General features: G+C 39.8%; 1 protein-coding gene across 10 annotated transcripts in view; it reads right to left on the reverse strand.

Annotated features, from left to right (window-relative positions):
- LOC135492075 (paired box protein Pax-5-like) overlaps positions 1–15308 on the reverse strand; it is a 77385-nt gene that overhangs the window by 41349 nt on the left and 20728 nt on the right. The window lies entirely within an intron of this gene.

A 15308-nucleotide genomic window follows, 5' to 3' on the forward strand; every position in this document is an offset into this window, starting at 1 on the left:
GGTTTCCTACAAGATTCTCTAACTTTCTTAGCAACACATACCTCTATCTAAGTCCGTTTGGTTAGCAACAAGGAGAAAAATATTTTTGCGAATATTCTTATCTTCTTTTTCTTTCTTCCCTTTAGATTTGGCGGGAAACGGTGTTGTTGTGTCCGAGGTAAACCTGACAACTTCAGTTCCTTTCACAGGTAATTGAGTCCAAATGAGCCGTGCATTACATACAGCAAACCACTTTCTTCTACAGGTAATCTAGGTCAACCTCATGGTGAACTCAAGACAAGGTTGTCATCCGGAAACCGTGTGTTAATTTTAGCGTACCCGAGTAATATGACGTAATCACCTGTAAAGTCATTATTGACTCTGCAGGTCGCCAACACTTTGATATCGATCTGTGATTCTTGATGATAAATTGTAAACTACAAATAACAAATTTAATGAGTAGAAATCTTTTTTGATCGGCAACACGGCTGCACACCTGGATTTCGAAACTCCTGCATTGTTGCCATGCAATGTGATGTAATATATACATTGATGCTTCGCCGAAATTCACAAATACGTTATGTGGTATTAAATGTCAAAAATGACAAAAGATTCTGCACTTAATTGCAAGTGAACGAAAGGAAAATTGATACTAAGTGCTGGGCGATGTTCGAAGTTTTTGGTTAAAATCAAGGTAATCTTATGTTAATTTTGAATCACAAGACGTTCACTTTTGATACTAAAACAATTGAACACTTTCACTTTTTTTCCAAATTCTTGCTTCAAAGACATAGTTTTGGTTTAATCTAATCGTAATATCGAGAGCAAATCAAACGGATTAGTAATACCATCATGGAGCAAGATTTTACATTTTTTTGATCAGCTGACAATGGTAAAAGGTTTGGCCCGACAGGGCAAATGCAAACTGACCAATCTTTGGCAATTATTCTGATTCAATTTTAGTTAAAACCACAATGCCGATATCAAAATTATCCGACATGACCAATTATGAAATTGAATTGTCAGTCTCTTTTGTGAAATATTAATTTAATCAGGTTAATCATGATCACTATTTCCAGCAATTAATGGACTAAAGCGCCACTTCAGATGAAAATGAAATTCATCATCGCGCTCAATAAAGATACATGCTAAGATTATATACAGGTCAGAATAGGTCCAAGCATTTAAATTAAACTGTCACAGAAGTCCGAGATGGCACTTCGTGAAAATGGCGCAATTATTATTCGAGTTACAAAGGATAATGATACAAATAAAAGAATAATGACAGAAGCGATCAGTAAACGCCCCAAATGCATGAAAAGAATGATCTTCCAGAAATGGCGGAAAATTGCAGAAAATTGGCGGAGTCACGAACTAGTACGATTCATATCTTGCTTTATCGGGTTATTGTCGCAACACCTGTACACCTGCAAATGACGGCCAACAAGACATATCGTGTATTTCGGACAGTTCAAATACAACGGCTGTCACCTGTCTAACCGAATATTTTTTCGATATTCTGACGTTTTTCCTTTCCTTGAGTTTTTCTAAAGCAAAAGTTAATCCAGCTGGTAAACTGAAGTTTTCGCGTCGCGTTTATGTATCAACATTACTGTAAATGTTTGTTTTAAGGCAACGCGCGATTCTCGGCTCTGAATTTTACATTGGCGTTAGGATTCAGGAAAGTCACACCCAACATTTTTTTCGGACTGAATACAGGCGATTTCAGACTTGCAAAACGTTGATGATAAGAATTAGAAATTGAAAATGACGTGCATATACATTTGTATTATGCAGTATTTGAGAACAGGGAAGAAAAAAAAAACACCAAATCATCACGAGACCTCTTTGTAAACAATGGACTTCAGCTCCGACTCAAAAATAATCTAAATCAAAACTGAATTCCACGCTTATCAACACTCGCGCCTACCTGGCGTTCAAATTGCCATGAATGTCAATTTATAGCGGGCTAATCTGATACCGAATTGGCCAAGAATTTCTAATGAAGGCGGTGAATACTTTGACATATCATTAAGGTGGGTCACGGTGGTTCGACATCTATACACTTCGCAATAGTGCATGTACATGTACATGCATGTGCATTGTATGCATTTGATTTCTCAGCTATGTATAACATCACCTGTTGGAGTTTCGGCTGTTCAGGTGACATAAATGTACTTTTAAAACTAAATTCCGGTGAAAGGAGGACCAGGTCTCGAATTGTTTGAGATTCAGGAGAATGGTAAAGCTTGGTTTCAATTAAAGGATTCGAACAATGTTGATTAAGATGACAAGATATTTTTTAAATGCTATTAATTCCAGTGTTCAAAATGTGATAGGCTCTCGGCATCTCACTATTCGGCGATGGCTGTCACCAGGGCACGGTGCATATTTTTTTTCATGAAATTAAAAAAATACCAGATTTGCCCAGCTAGACTAGTTTTAATTTAAATGGAGGAGTTCTAGTTTCCGGCCAACCACTGCATCAATATACTACGAGTCTGCGGAATGTATACCTGTCATCCAATTTTGAATTTATTGATTTGGTATCAACGTGGATTTTATCATTAGTATTATGGTCACATAGCTTTTTACGGTCAATTAGTTATTCATTAAAAACGCGCGAGCAAATGATAAATGTATGGAAGTGCTTTGAAGGGCGATGCAAATCAGTGCCCTTGGTTTAAGAGTGAAGTGTTTGGGGTTGGTGTCGGTGCGAAAAAATACAGGAAAATTTTAACTTAAAAAAGGAGAGTTTTATCCCTAGGCGGCTGTTTGTCTCTGTCAACTTACAGTTAGCTGAAACACTGAGAAACTATCTCAATATATTGGATTTGGAATTATTTGCATTCCTTTTGGATGTTCTTGTCACTATGAAAATGATTTGGGGGGTCATGAAAAAGCACTCAAGACGAAGATTTCTGTTAAATTTGTAAACGGCGCAGAAAGAAGAGTTCTGAACATTTTTACTTTATCACTGCTTACTTTTCAATTTTTCATCATTTTTATTTTCGTCCTACCTTTAGCTCTACCACTTCTTACTCTGGTGTGCTCCAACTGAGGCCAAGCGCATTGTTGAGGTCCACCAAAGGGGGACGCAAGAGGATTACCTAGCATATCTCCGTATGAACATGAATTATATTCCCTTTTTGGATAAAAGTCGCACTTGTAGGATGGTGGTATATGGTGGGAGTAGGGGTATCCTTGTCCCGAGGTGAACATCATTGTCATTGACGAGTTCTTTTTGCCAGAACTGCATGTAATTTCGCAGCTCATGAAAGATAGAGACGGATATAGTTTCTCCGAATTTTCCGTGTTGGTTTTCCTGACAAAAGTTGGATAAAAGTAGTCAAAGATATGAACTGCACATCCTGATATCACCAAAAGAAAAGTGTTAAGTTCTCCAAACTCTTCACTCTAATAAATTTCCAAAAATCGAACAGTACATTTAAGCGTTTGACGAGTTTCAAAAGTAGGAGATGGGTTGGCAAAGATGAAGGTAGAGTGGTATATATTCCAAGGAAGTTTGAAGAAAGATGTCAACAAAAATTCTCTGATTAGTTGATGTCTTCTATTCTCCAATGGTGGTTGATCCCCAGAGATGCCACTTGAAACAATAAGGGGCAAGGAACGCCGTGGCAACGACAAAGGCAGACTTAATCCTCAGCTGAAACTGTACGCTTGTCACGACATTTACGTTTCCGCCGCGGGAAAAGTCAATGTTTTTCACCTTGAACGTGTACGTCTTGCCCGAAATGTTGACTCAATGTTTCCGTACTGGTCGCCAACAGGTTGTCACCTATGCCAGGAATGTACGCCGGCGAGATGAAATCACCAACTTCTTCATCAAAATGCACAATTTGTCCCCATCATGCTAATGAGTGTAACTGATACCCGGGGCAGGCGCCGCCAAATCAAGACACATTCCCGAGTAATCTGTGGGGAGAATTTACCAGAGAAGACATCAGTCAGAGCAATAGGAGGAACTGAATGGTCACTAAATCAAACTGGGTCCATTTCCACCGGATTATACAGTGTTATCCAACATGAATTGATATAAATAATGTTACATTGAAAGTTGAAAATGTCTCCACTAATGACTTTGCGGTAAATATGCCATAAACTCCATCAGAGTGCAGGAAGTGCCCCACGAGACAATGACTCGAAGTGAAAGTTCAATTTGAAGAATTTGCCCGATTTTCCTTTTAAATCCCACGGCCCTGTGTCTTATGAGCAATTGTCTCAGGAAGAGTCAGTTGTAAATTACACCTGAACATGAAATGGCATCAACACTCGAATGGTTTAAAATATTAAGTTTGTCCAGTTCGTTACGCTTTGTCAACCGCCTGATGGGCATTTAGATCATTCTAAACTCTAAAATAACAGATTATCATCCAAAAATAGTCCCCTCGGAATATTCATTTTGATCCAATCATGTTTATTTTCCACAAAGCGTTGTGGTACGAGCCATTTTTTAATTGGCCATATACGAGCCTAACGAGCTTTGTCTGGGCTTATTCTTCTCAGAGTGACTTTCGGACTCACCTAGATCAAGCTTTAGTATTTTGCACCAAAAACACGGTGGTCCTAAGGGGATTAATCCCCCCTCGTATATAAAAATCATCTAACATTACCACAAACGCCGTAAAAGTCACCGCGCAGATTTTTATCGAAAGCCTATTAAGTGTAACCAAGTGAAAGAATGTCTCACCAGTTGACCAAGCCTTGTTTGACACGAGGTAAAAAAAGTGCTGAGACTTTGACACAAAGTTTGATGAGACCCTTCCCAAGTTATTGACGGAACTTCTCAACCAAAAGATGTAAAACGGCGCGAGTCTGTGGTTTTATCGTTGTCTAGAGGGTAAACCGGCGCGAGTCTGTGGTTTTATCGTTGTCTAAAGGGTAAACCGGTGCGAGTCTGTGGTTTTATCGTTGTCTAAAGGGTAAACCGGTGCCATGTATTCATGTATTGACTCATCTAACAATAACTATCCTCTCATTTTTCATGAATACAACTCATTTCAAAAATGCATAAACTCTTCTTATTGAAACATGAATTCCGTACTCTCTCCTTGGAAGGTATTCATTATATGGCTGCCTTTGATGTAGAATGTGATGATAAAACAAGAACTGTTATCACCATTATCTTTGCGACATTGGGGCGAGCCATACACAAGGAGAGTGTGCATCAATCGCATAGTATAGCCTTCACATATAGCATCGTACTTAAATTTTAGTATCCAGGCTTAACAAACATTTTCGTGCGGTCATATTCAATCTTAAAGTTGGCTCGTTCTCCTTTCTGCTTTGTAATGGCATTTGAATTAAACCGATAATGGTCAGCATTATTTCTTTCTAATCGGGCATAAAAATAACCAAAACATTGCATGAACTGCCAAAACGCAGTGGGTTCTTTGACAAATTCTATATTTTAAGCGGCTTTCATAAAAATACATTCAAGTTGGGTCGATGACGCCAAAAAATACTTGATTTTGACATTTTATTTATGATTTTACACGTTCTGCTCAAAGTATTTTACTGACTACTGGACACGTCCAACATAACACTATGTTATGTCCGTTTGAACGTTCTTAACATGTCTTATGCTCGTTTTTAACAATAACCAATACAAGTACCAATGGGGAAAAACAGCAAAGTATTTTCAGACTGACCCCAGCCAAGTTTGATTTGATGATATTTTTACGAAGACCATACGGCGTTCATGCGAGAATGGTCATCTTCAAAATTTGAATAAGCTAATATCAAACTTAATCGAATTCTTAACCGACTCTAGGTTGATAAGTTATTAGGAACTAAGGCAATACCTCTATTGATTGTAGCGGAATTTAGAAATTAACCTCCGTAGTGGATGTGGTAAAAGCGTTACGAATTTTCGGGACTCTCCGGTATGCACTCTTCGAAAGAAAGGTTTTGAGGACTCGAAAAACTTTTAATTGTTTTTCGGCCATCACAAATATGAAGCCCGTATAGTAGGTTGCCACGGTAAACCATTCATATATAATTATAACAATGACAAGAGCAGAACGCTGTTAGCAAGGCTGCTCGTATCATATTCTTTGGTGTGTCAGCGAGGATTTGAAAGCTGACGACAGTGTCTAATAATATTCCGTTAATTTATGCTTAGAATTAGGTCGAGATGACTAAGCCTTATTTCTTCTAAATACCAATGAACCGTGTCCCACTGCCTCTGGCAAGCCGTCCCGGGCACTGTAGCCCGTAAGCCTGCAGCGTCCGGCTAATGACTCTAATGCAAATTACAAGTGACTGCATCATCATGTCTCATCCTGGCGCGATATATGACAACGTTGCTCATCACTTTATTTGAAGAGGACATGGTGATGGAAAGCAAGTGGTCATCACTGGGGAGGGGTAGGGGTACGGAATTCCTGTACTGATACGTCACACTGCTAGCATGGTATTACCTGGTTCGCATTGAAAACATCCAAAATGAAGTCATCTACCAAAAGCAGGCGGTAGACGAATAGCATGGCGGAGTGTACTAGTAATCCAGAGAATATTTATCCGAAAAACGGAGGTCCACCAAATAATTCCAAGAGAGCAACTAAAAGCATCTGATCAGACCCAAAACAGAGAGCAAAATGCTAGCAGCGTTAAGACAGGCAATTTATTTACATTCCTTTAAATCATAGATGCAGGGCCGGTGACAGTTTTGTTCGTTTCCCTACCCCGTTAGTTTGCTCATAGTTATGGAAGAGTGAATTTTCGTGTACAGGCGTGACTATCGCTACTGCTCAGTCACTAGCCGCGTCACTAACCACCAGTATCAACACGGGTGGATCCCCTCCGGTGGCTGCACCTTACCCGCCACTTAACCCTCCCTAGCACCACTGGTAACACACACATACACCATAGCCAAGCAATGATGGATGGTACAGGGGACCCCGGCTCCGCACATACCCAAACTGCGGGGAAGTCGTCCGATCCGCATGGTCAAGCTAGCGGTAGGCGATGCTCGGCTGACCACGGTTCAGGTGTGAGGCGCACCTTAGCAATCTCAAAGTAACATGCTATGACGAGCTGCGAAGGAAGACCAGCAGAAGAGCTTGATTAAAACTCACTGGCTGTGAGTGACGCCGAGACCTATGCCTCGTCGAGTTTATTATATGCTCAATCGAATACAAAATCCAAAACTTACGAAAAATTGGTTGATAATCTGTTGTGGAAGAATAAAAATAATTGATACGGAGTGATTTTGCTTTTGGCATTGTGCAGGCACTGACAATGCCAAGAATGTGATGTGAGCAGTTCCAGATCAGAACATGAGTGTGTGCATTTTTCTCTGTCTCAAATTTTGCTGAGAAATGGCACTAAATCACGAACCGAAACAAGTTATTACTGACAATATAGGGTTCGGAAATAAAAGAAAGGTTATACGATTATCAAGAATTTAGAAGATAATTATGTACAAAAACATCGAGGATAGGCGACAGAAATAATAATGAAATGATCGTGACCATGCATATGTTTTCTGTAATTCACTGCGGTTTGCCTCGAAAAAGATAGCCAATTTCCTCTTCCGCTCGAAGCCAGACACAAAACCTTAAGGTCTCATTTTGAAAACAGTTGTATTGTAGCTGTTTTATTGCCGGATAAAAACGATGAAACCTCTTCCTCAACCGAAGGAAAGGAAACGATAAACCGAAACAACCGAGTGATTTACTGTAATACCTTTTTGACAAGGTACTAGGTGGGGGAAGTAAATAATGAAAAATAACATTGGAATCGGCTTTAATTTGCGGCATCAACACCAAGGAAAATGGCAGAGAGAGAAAGGTGAAAAAGCTTCGTTTGGTTCTAAATGTCGTGGATTATGGAGCCTCACGGATAATGTTTCGTCCCTGTGCGTGACTATGCTCAGTTCATTTTCCGCAACCGTGGTCGCCTGTCATCTTTGACAGACGTGGTTTACTCTACCAGTGAACACTGTGTAGTGCATAAACCACAGGATCGTATTGAAAGCGTATACATTTGTTTGTGTACACCTGTACATTCTCTTTGTACATTCTACAAGAGATGAGGTTCTTCTCGGTTCTTCGACGTGATGCACTGAAAATACGTACAATGTACATGTAGGTCCAAAGAAAAGCATTCTTCTCAGTGATACTCTATAAGCATATTTTTAACACTAAAAGTAGCAATATAATGGTGAGAAGGAAAAGGGGATGAAACGGCCCAGGTATTTTCAGGACAGATTTACTATGCTCCAAAACACAACTGACTTTTAGATATACATGTACATGTACTTGGAACTATAGAGTTTGTGTGCTGAATGCGGATCGTTATCTTTAAAATGAAAAGAACGACAAACATTTATATTCAAACATTTTTTGTTGCAGGTAATTTTCATGTTTATTCTCAGGCATCTTAAATAAACAAGTCTAAGGAAACAACTCGACTTTGCGAAAAAAATCGTTCACCTCATCAACGACTAACAGCAACTTATCTAAGTCATTAGTCAGTACCTAACAGCAATGCAGACGAGAATGGCAACCTATTGTATATTACATGTATACCCCTTGAGAAATTAAAACTAGTCACTTTCCCATTCAAAGTAATTAGCAATACCGGCTTTCACCCCATGTCATATAAAGATGCCCTCTTGCTCCACGGCGATAGTTGACTTCTCAAGATCATAAATTATTTCACAAAAAGATAATAATACAGTTGAAGAATAAAGTTTCGCACGTTTCGTGTTGATTGCCTGAAGGTACGAACTAATGACAATGCCATTACAATTCATGAGCATATCGCACTGGTATCGTTTTACAGCATGCAGCGTTCGTGAATCTCAAACAAGAGAAGGAAAGATTGCGCTGATGACGCGCCAACCACAAGTAATGGTCGTAGCTTAGTTATCAGTGGGGGGACTTGAGCTACGCAGAGACCGTGGAGAGCCCAGCCCGGCTGCATCAACCCAGATAACAAGATAACCGGGGAAGGGTTGCTCAACCGTACGGGGAGCGCGCAATGACATCCTTGCGCGTATAGATACCATCTTGGTGATTAGCCTGAGCTGGTGTCACGATTCATTGTAAAACACTTCGGAAGGACTTAACAATGTTAGGTAAATGACACGGAGAAAGTAATTAAGTCTTTTCTGAAGCCAGGCATCATTCTGCCTCCAATTGTATCGGATCTATTGTCTAGCTTCATCAAGGGTAATGTTTTTCTGATTTGTAATACTTTGTTGGTGGTTAATTTCTCCAGGGAGATTGGCAGAAATAGATACCATGTTGCAATGAAGCTGCATTGTGTTATGCCGGCACTGGGAATTGCTTTTTAATTTGTGTTTTTAAAACATGGGTTTCTTATTTATATCTTTGGCAGGGTATTGATAAGAAATACTTTTTTTTCTCATCATAGAGGACTCATCTTTAATCTACAAATGACAAAGTTGTTTTTATTCGGTAACAATAAAAACGAATTGCTAGTGTTCTCCTCTGAATCTTCAAATGACGACAAGGATTACTCTGGTATTTGTGAACAGTATGTTTGTGTTATCTTCTATACGAAGTTAGAAGAGAGCAGGAGAGTTCTTTTTTATTGTCACCAAAAACCAATGCAAGCCTTTGAACTCTAAAAAGAATTTGTTTTGTTCTTTGCCAAAACCATCTACGTGGAGCATACAAATGTACTTGTCGGACCGAAAAATCTAGTAAAAGTTTTCAAAAGCCCAAAATTGTTATTTTCTAAGAGTGTGCAAGCACCAAAAAAACCAAGTCAATGATACTCTGTATGTTCTTCTTTAAAAGCCTACAGGGGAACAAAAGCATCACCAGTAACCTCTCATTTCCAGACAACAGCGTACTCCCCAACTTTGGCAGAAAAAGAGCACAACTGGCTCTAGCGGTACTTTACGTTGCCTATTACCACGCCGGCCACGTCCGCCATTTGCCGTGGTCACAAGGCGTAGAGCCTTCTTCCAAGTCGTAAAGGCACTGAGTCACCATCAACGCCATGCGTGATTCTATTCTCTTTTAAAAGAAATAAATTTGGGCAAAGGGTGACGTTGATACATTTGCTTTCAAAAGCATTAGCATATATGCTATTCTCTTATCACTTCTAGCAAAATAACTCGAAAATCAATGTCATCTCTTTTTAGTACGACTGATAATCAGCTGCGTTTTCTACATTATTGGTTTTCTGATTTGCATCGATCATTAATGCGACAAGTGTAACTTTCATATTTGTTTCAAACAGAAAACAATCTGCATGCAATTTCAGCTGTTGTGCAGTGCACCTTTACCTCGAATTCTTGAGTCATTTTAATAACATCTCTTTATACATGTTGGACCAAATTTATAATTAAATCTTTAAAATCATACCGAGTGCACCAGCTTTCGCGAAACGCCATAAAATCATCAAGGCAGAATGGCGTATCCTTTTAAAACTCGTTAAGCTTCGTTGGTAGAATACATAAACGGATTGCCTGGCGATTCTCTACCTTACATTTCCTGTTTGTGTGCATTGCATGCGAGCATTGGTGATCGTCAACCGTGATGTTTTGGTGCAGGATTCACTGGGGATTATTTTGTAATCTTGTTGCTGAAGAGCTCGGTGAGCGGCTTTTGGATTGAAAAGTGGTTTCATCGATGGTTTGCTGACAAAATCGTTCATTTGTATGGCGTGATTTGTCTTGTTTTTCTTCAAAACTGCATTCAAATTAACTAATGCCTTTGAATACCATTCACCATTGAACATGAAACGAGATTAATTCTATTTGTATCAAAATCTGATCTGTTTTTCTTGGTTAGATTTGAGGTGGATGAAAATTAGATACAGAAGAATTCTGCACAGCTGGACAGTTACATTATAATTGCATTCATAGGCCTTTTGTTACAGTTGCCTCATGAATGTATTCAAGGGATTATTATCGATTTAGGAAACGTCTGTTTGAATGCTGGACTTGATAGATTATCGACTGAACTGCACTGCTGTCCTGTGCACATGCAGATTTCTGTTGAAAGTATTTTTATAAGATATGTTGCTAATAAAGATCTGAAGAATGGATATATTTATTAATTTCTATATCACAGCATGCTTTATCACAGTAAAAATGCAGATGGCGCCGAGACCCGGCCATTTTGAAATTCCGATTATTGGTAAGTAGTGAGAAGATATACATGTAAGAACCTTAAGTTGACACTTGTGACAGGTATACTATAGTATGCTACGATGACAATTCAAGGGAAGGTGCCAATGTTGATGATAAATATGCTTCGTATATGCATGTGGGAAGAAAAGATAACCACCCGAACCCACTGCTTCGTTCAGTCCAACTCTGTCAATGGTTATACCAAATGCAGCTATATCTACCATCTTTTGCCAAACGACCAGGATTAACCTGACCCACCGAACCGTTGAAAACAAACGATTACCCTTCCCTAACAAACCATACTCGTCTTTCTTACTTAAGACCATGATGATGGATGATGAAAACAAGCCAAACCAGATCCGATACAAACTGACCAATCAGAGACGAGGATTGATTGGCAGCCATTACCAGTTTACGATTGCCTGCCATGACTTGTCTACAATGATCGATTCCTCATTAGCCGATAAAATGTGACCTGTCTCGTGTCAATATATCAGGAGACACTGGAACAAGCTAAATAAGATAACCCACGCCTGGTCGAGGTGCTGGTGGGGTGATCGTGAAAGAGACCAGAGATCCACGCGCCCGGGCGAGCAGACGACCGTATCATCCACTCATCATCTCCCCGCGCTCATCAAAACATCAAAGACGAGAATAAGAGAACGATATAAGAGGACAATGAATAATTATTCTATTCTTTATCATATCATGATACAATTATTCTCGATATTTCTTCAATTTATCATTGACCATCCTCAGCGCACCTTTGTCGATTTGCAATGGATACATATGTATGTCCACGCCCCGCCCTCTCAGGCGATCAATCTTTCGATAGTCCGCGAGAAGGGCCGCGTGTCTGTAAGAGAACTGTGGTCGGCCATCGCATGAGCTCAATAAGCGGCATATATGATCATAATAAAGCAGGAAAAGGACTTGGTTATTTCATTGTGGCTGTTTTATGCTAGATCACAGCTCATTTTGGTCAGATCTGAGTGTCCGAAACAAAGATGGTGTTATGACAACAGGAAGGGCAGGTTATAAGAATAAACCATGAATATAGATGGTGTCTGATGCCTAGATCGTGACCATAAATCGTGATTCTTGATGTCAAGGCAGGTAGGTTCTCGGCTAGCGTTATAATATGATTCTTGGATTCATAGAACACCTATTTAAGACAAAGGCGGTTTTTCGCATCGGCAGAAACGGGCACTGACTGTTCCTGAAGGAAGTTGAAATAAAAAATCACCGGGAATACCAAATTAGTAGAGTCAAAAAGGATTGGTGAAGGAGTTACCAAGACGACATAGTTAGCTTCGAAGAAAATTATTTCCGATGAATAACGATGTGCCGTTAAAGTGATAGAATCGAAAGATAATGGAATGAAAGTACATTTCAGAATGGACTCCTATTTATATCAAATCATACCAATTAATGGAAACTTCAAATTTCACGAATGATGTAACTATAATGCAACTTTGCTTTTAAGTTGACAATAATGAATGGAAGAACAATTGGTTTATGGCCATTATATACGGCCTTTTTCTTTGATAAAAGGCCGTTCTGTGTCCCAGCTATCTTTCGCATTCTTCTTGTGCCCAGATGGGAATGTATCGGGTGCGATCCAAGACCGTCAAAAATAAGGGAAAAGCGCCAAGGTCTGTCGACTAGAGATAAAGAGGCCACTAATTGCCACTGCAGAGATCTAGAGATCTCAAACGTGCCAAGAAACGCGGAAACTTTCAAACTCAATTTTTACGGTTTAACAATCATGGAGGTTTATTTTCACGGGGTATGGGTTTTGCGTCCCGCAAGACAAACCGAGGCGGGGACTGGATGCTTTTACAGCGATAAATCTCGCTGGGACTGTCTTCATTTCGATTATTTGCTCCGCGTGATAAATGGCAGTAAAAAACATCAATAAATACGCGCCCGCTTTGTGAAAATGAAATGAAACATTGCGCTGTTTTGGCGATGCGTGATCGGGGGTCAGGCCCCCTCATGTCTCATTGGGGATGGCTTCTCCGAGCGACAGGAGTTACCTCATAGCATCAACATGCACAGTACGCACCAATAATAAAGTGGAAGTACACATTAAAGAGGCCATCGATCACGACCAGTAGAATGGAAGATTGTTAATGAACTCCATCAACTGGTTAATGAAGTTTAAATCTGTGTAAGGCGGTAAGAAGACGTCGCCTTACTCACTTCTGGCGCGAGGGACCCCACTCAAGAGATGTCCGTGACGGCCCACTGAGTCGTAAAATTACATTATTTGCCGCCACAACTCTGCTACTCCAGCCGCAAACTTTTATTGACAACTTTTATCTTAAAATATCTCATTTTTCTGACCCACTGAGAACCTAACGCGCCGTGGCGTTACATAGATATGATACGCTGAAGACATATAGCTTGGTGGCGATCCCCAGGGCCCCTACAAGCTGCGAGCATCCACGTGAAGGAGGCGGCCCGCGAAATCTCTCGCGAACGACGCAACCAAGGCGTAGCGAAACCTCCCAAAGATGCCGTTGCCATCAGAGATGACTCTTTAAAATTCTATTTGAGATGTCTAAGAATTGATCAGGCGAAAGGGCACATTATCTGGTCATCTGGCACTGAGGCTATCATCTGGCCATCGATGGCATCATGGCTTCAGTGATGAGATCATGATATTGCGTAGAGATAGCAGGATGGTAGTATTATTACAACATCACAAGAATGATGCGGATTTAGATTATAATTCAATTACGACTGAGAGAAGAAGTGTGATTGCTTGAAAGCAACAGTGACCAGTCATCGGCTACGCTTCAAATTCGTAACATGGGTCCATCACTTATGATCCAGTAGGTTATCATTCAGGTGAAGCCAGTGCCAAGTAGGAGAAACAGAATCTAAAAAATGTTTTTTACTGAAAAATTCCAAGGCAAACGCAAGGAGTGCCTTTCTTTCTTGGCCAAAAACCCTTTAAAGATTTTTCAAAATTTCAAAACCTTTATTTCTGAGAGTGGTTAATGCGCGTTTTGTCCATCATCACGGCTCAATCAGTTAAGTCGTATTTTGGAATCGAACAAATACTCGTAATCGGAGAAACATGTATTACAGTTTAAGCTGGCTATAACAAGCTGGCTATCATTTGACTAATGATCCTTTTTTCAACTAAAGAAACCTGAAGGAGTTGGAAACGAATCGATTACAATACAAGGCAGTTTATTTCTTACGTGTTTAGTCGAGAGAGACACCTGGATTAATCTCGCTGAACTAAAATCCACGCAAAATCGGACGTGATAATATTATCACAGCACAAAACTAGAACGAAACTATGCTTTTCAATATGCACAGATCATGCGAATATCGGTTAGTCGCAGCATATAATGCTAATCGTTTGGCATGAAAAAAATATTTTATGTGAAATGTAACTTATTCACTGTTAAAATAGCGAGATTATATCAGTTCGACCGATCCTTGACAGGCGGCAGCACCTAGACCACAACAATGGCTGAATTTTGGACAGTTATTGGAAAATTTCCTTTTCTTCCTGTTCTCTTTCCATTCTTATTCGCGCTACTACAAAACAAATATCCCCGGGCTGAAAATGAATGGGATTTACCACTTCACTCTAGGAAGATCAGTCTGTGGTAGGGCAGTTGACTTTGTACAAATTCCCAAAGAAAACAAGTCGGAGTCTTAACAGTTAAACAACAACAAATGTCAAAAGTAAACTAAACCATCTGACCCGTCGACGTCCAAAGTTGTTATTGCAGAGTACAGAATCGAACTTAAATACTTTTGATCAGAGTTAGTTCTGATTTCCACATAGTTACGCTCAGTCTACGACAACCAATTGAGCTTTAAACCAGAATAAAAATGTTGACTTTTGGAATAGGTTTAATGAGTCTAGTGACACGGACGGAATAGCCTAGTGTCTCAGGACAGAGGTCAAGAGAATCACACATGTCAGTTTAATATGTGAAGGAGTCGTGTTTTTTTCTCATACGTTGTGGCAAGTTCATGAGTTTCAATCTCTTGCACTGGCCAAAGAAAGATAAGAACAGATTAAAATGCGCGCCCCGATAAAAGGAACATTGGCGTATCAAAGTAAAAAATCTAATGGGCTCGGTCAACTAGGAGCCGACAGAACACCTTATCCAAATAAGTGAAAAGCCCATGCAAAAAATCACGAAAATGAGTACAATAA

This window comes from Lineus longissimus, chromosome 1 (assembly GCF_910592395.1).
Source record: "Lineus longissimus chromosome 1, tnLinLong1.2, whole genome shotgun sequence".
Lineage (NCBI taxonomy): Eukaryota > Metazoa > Nemertea > Pilidiophora > Heteronemertea > Lineidae > Lineus > Lineus longissimus.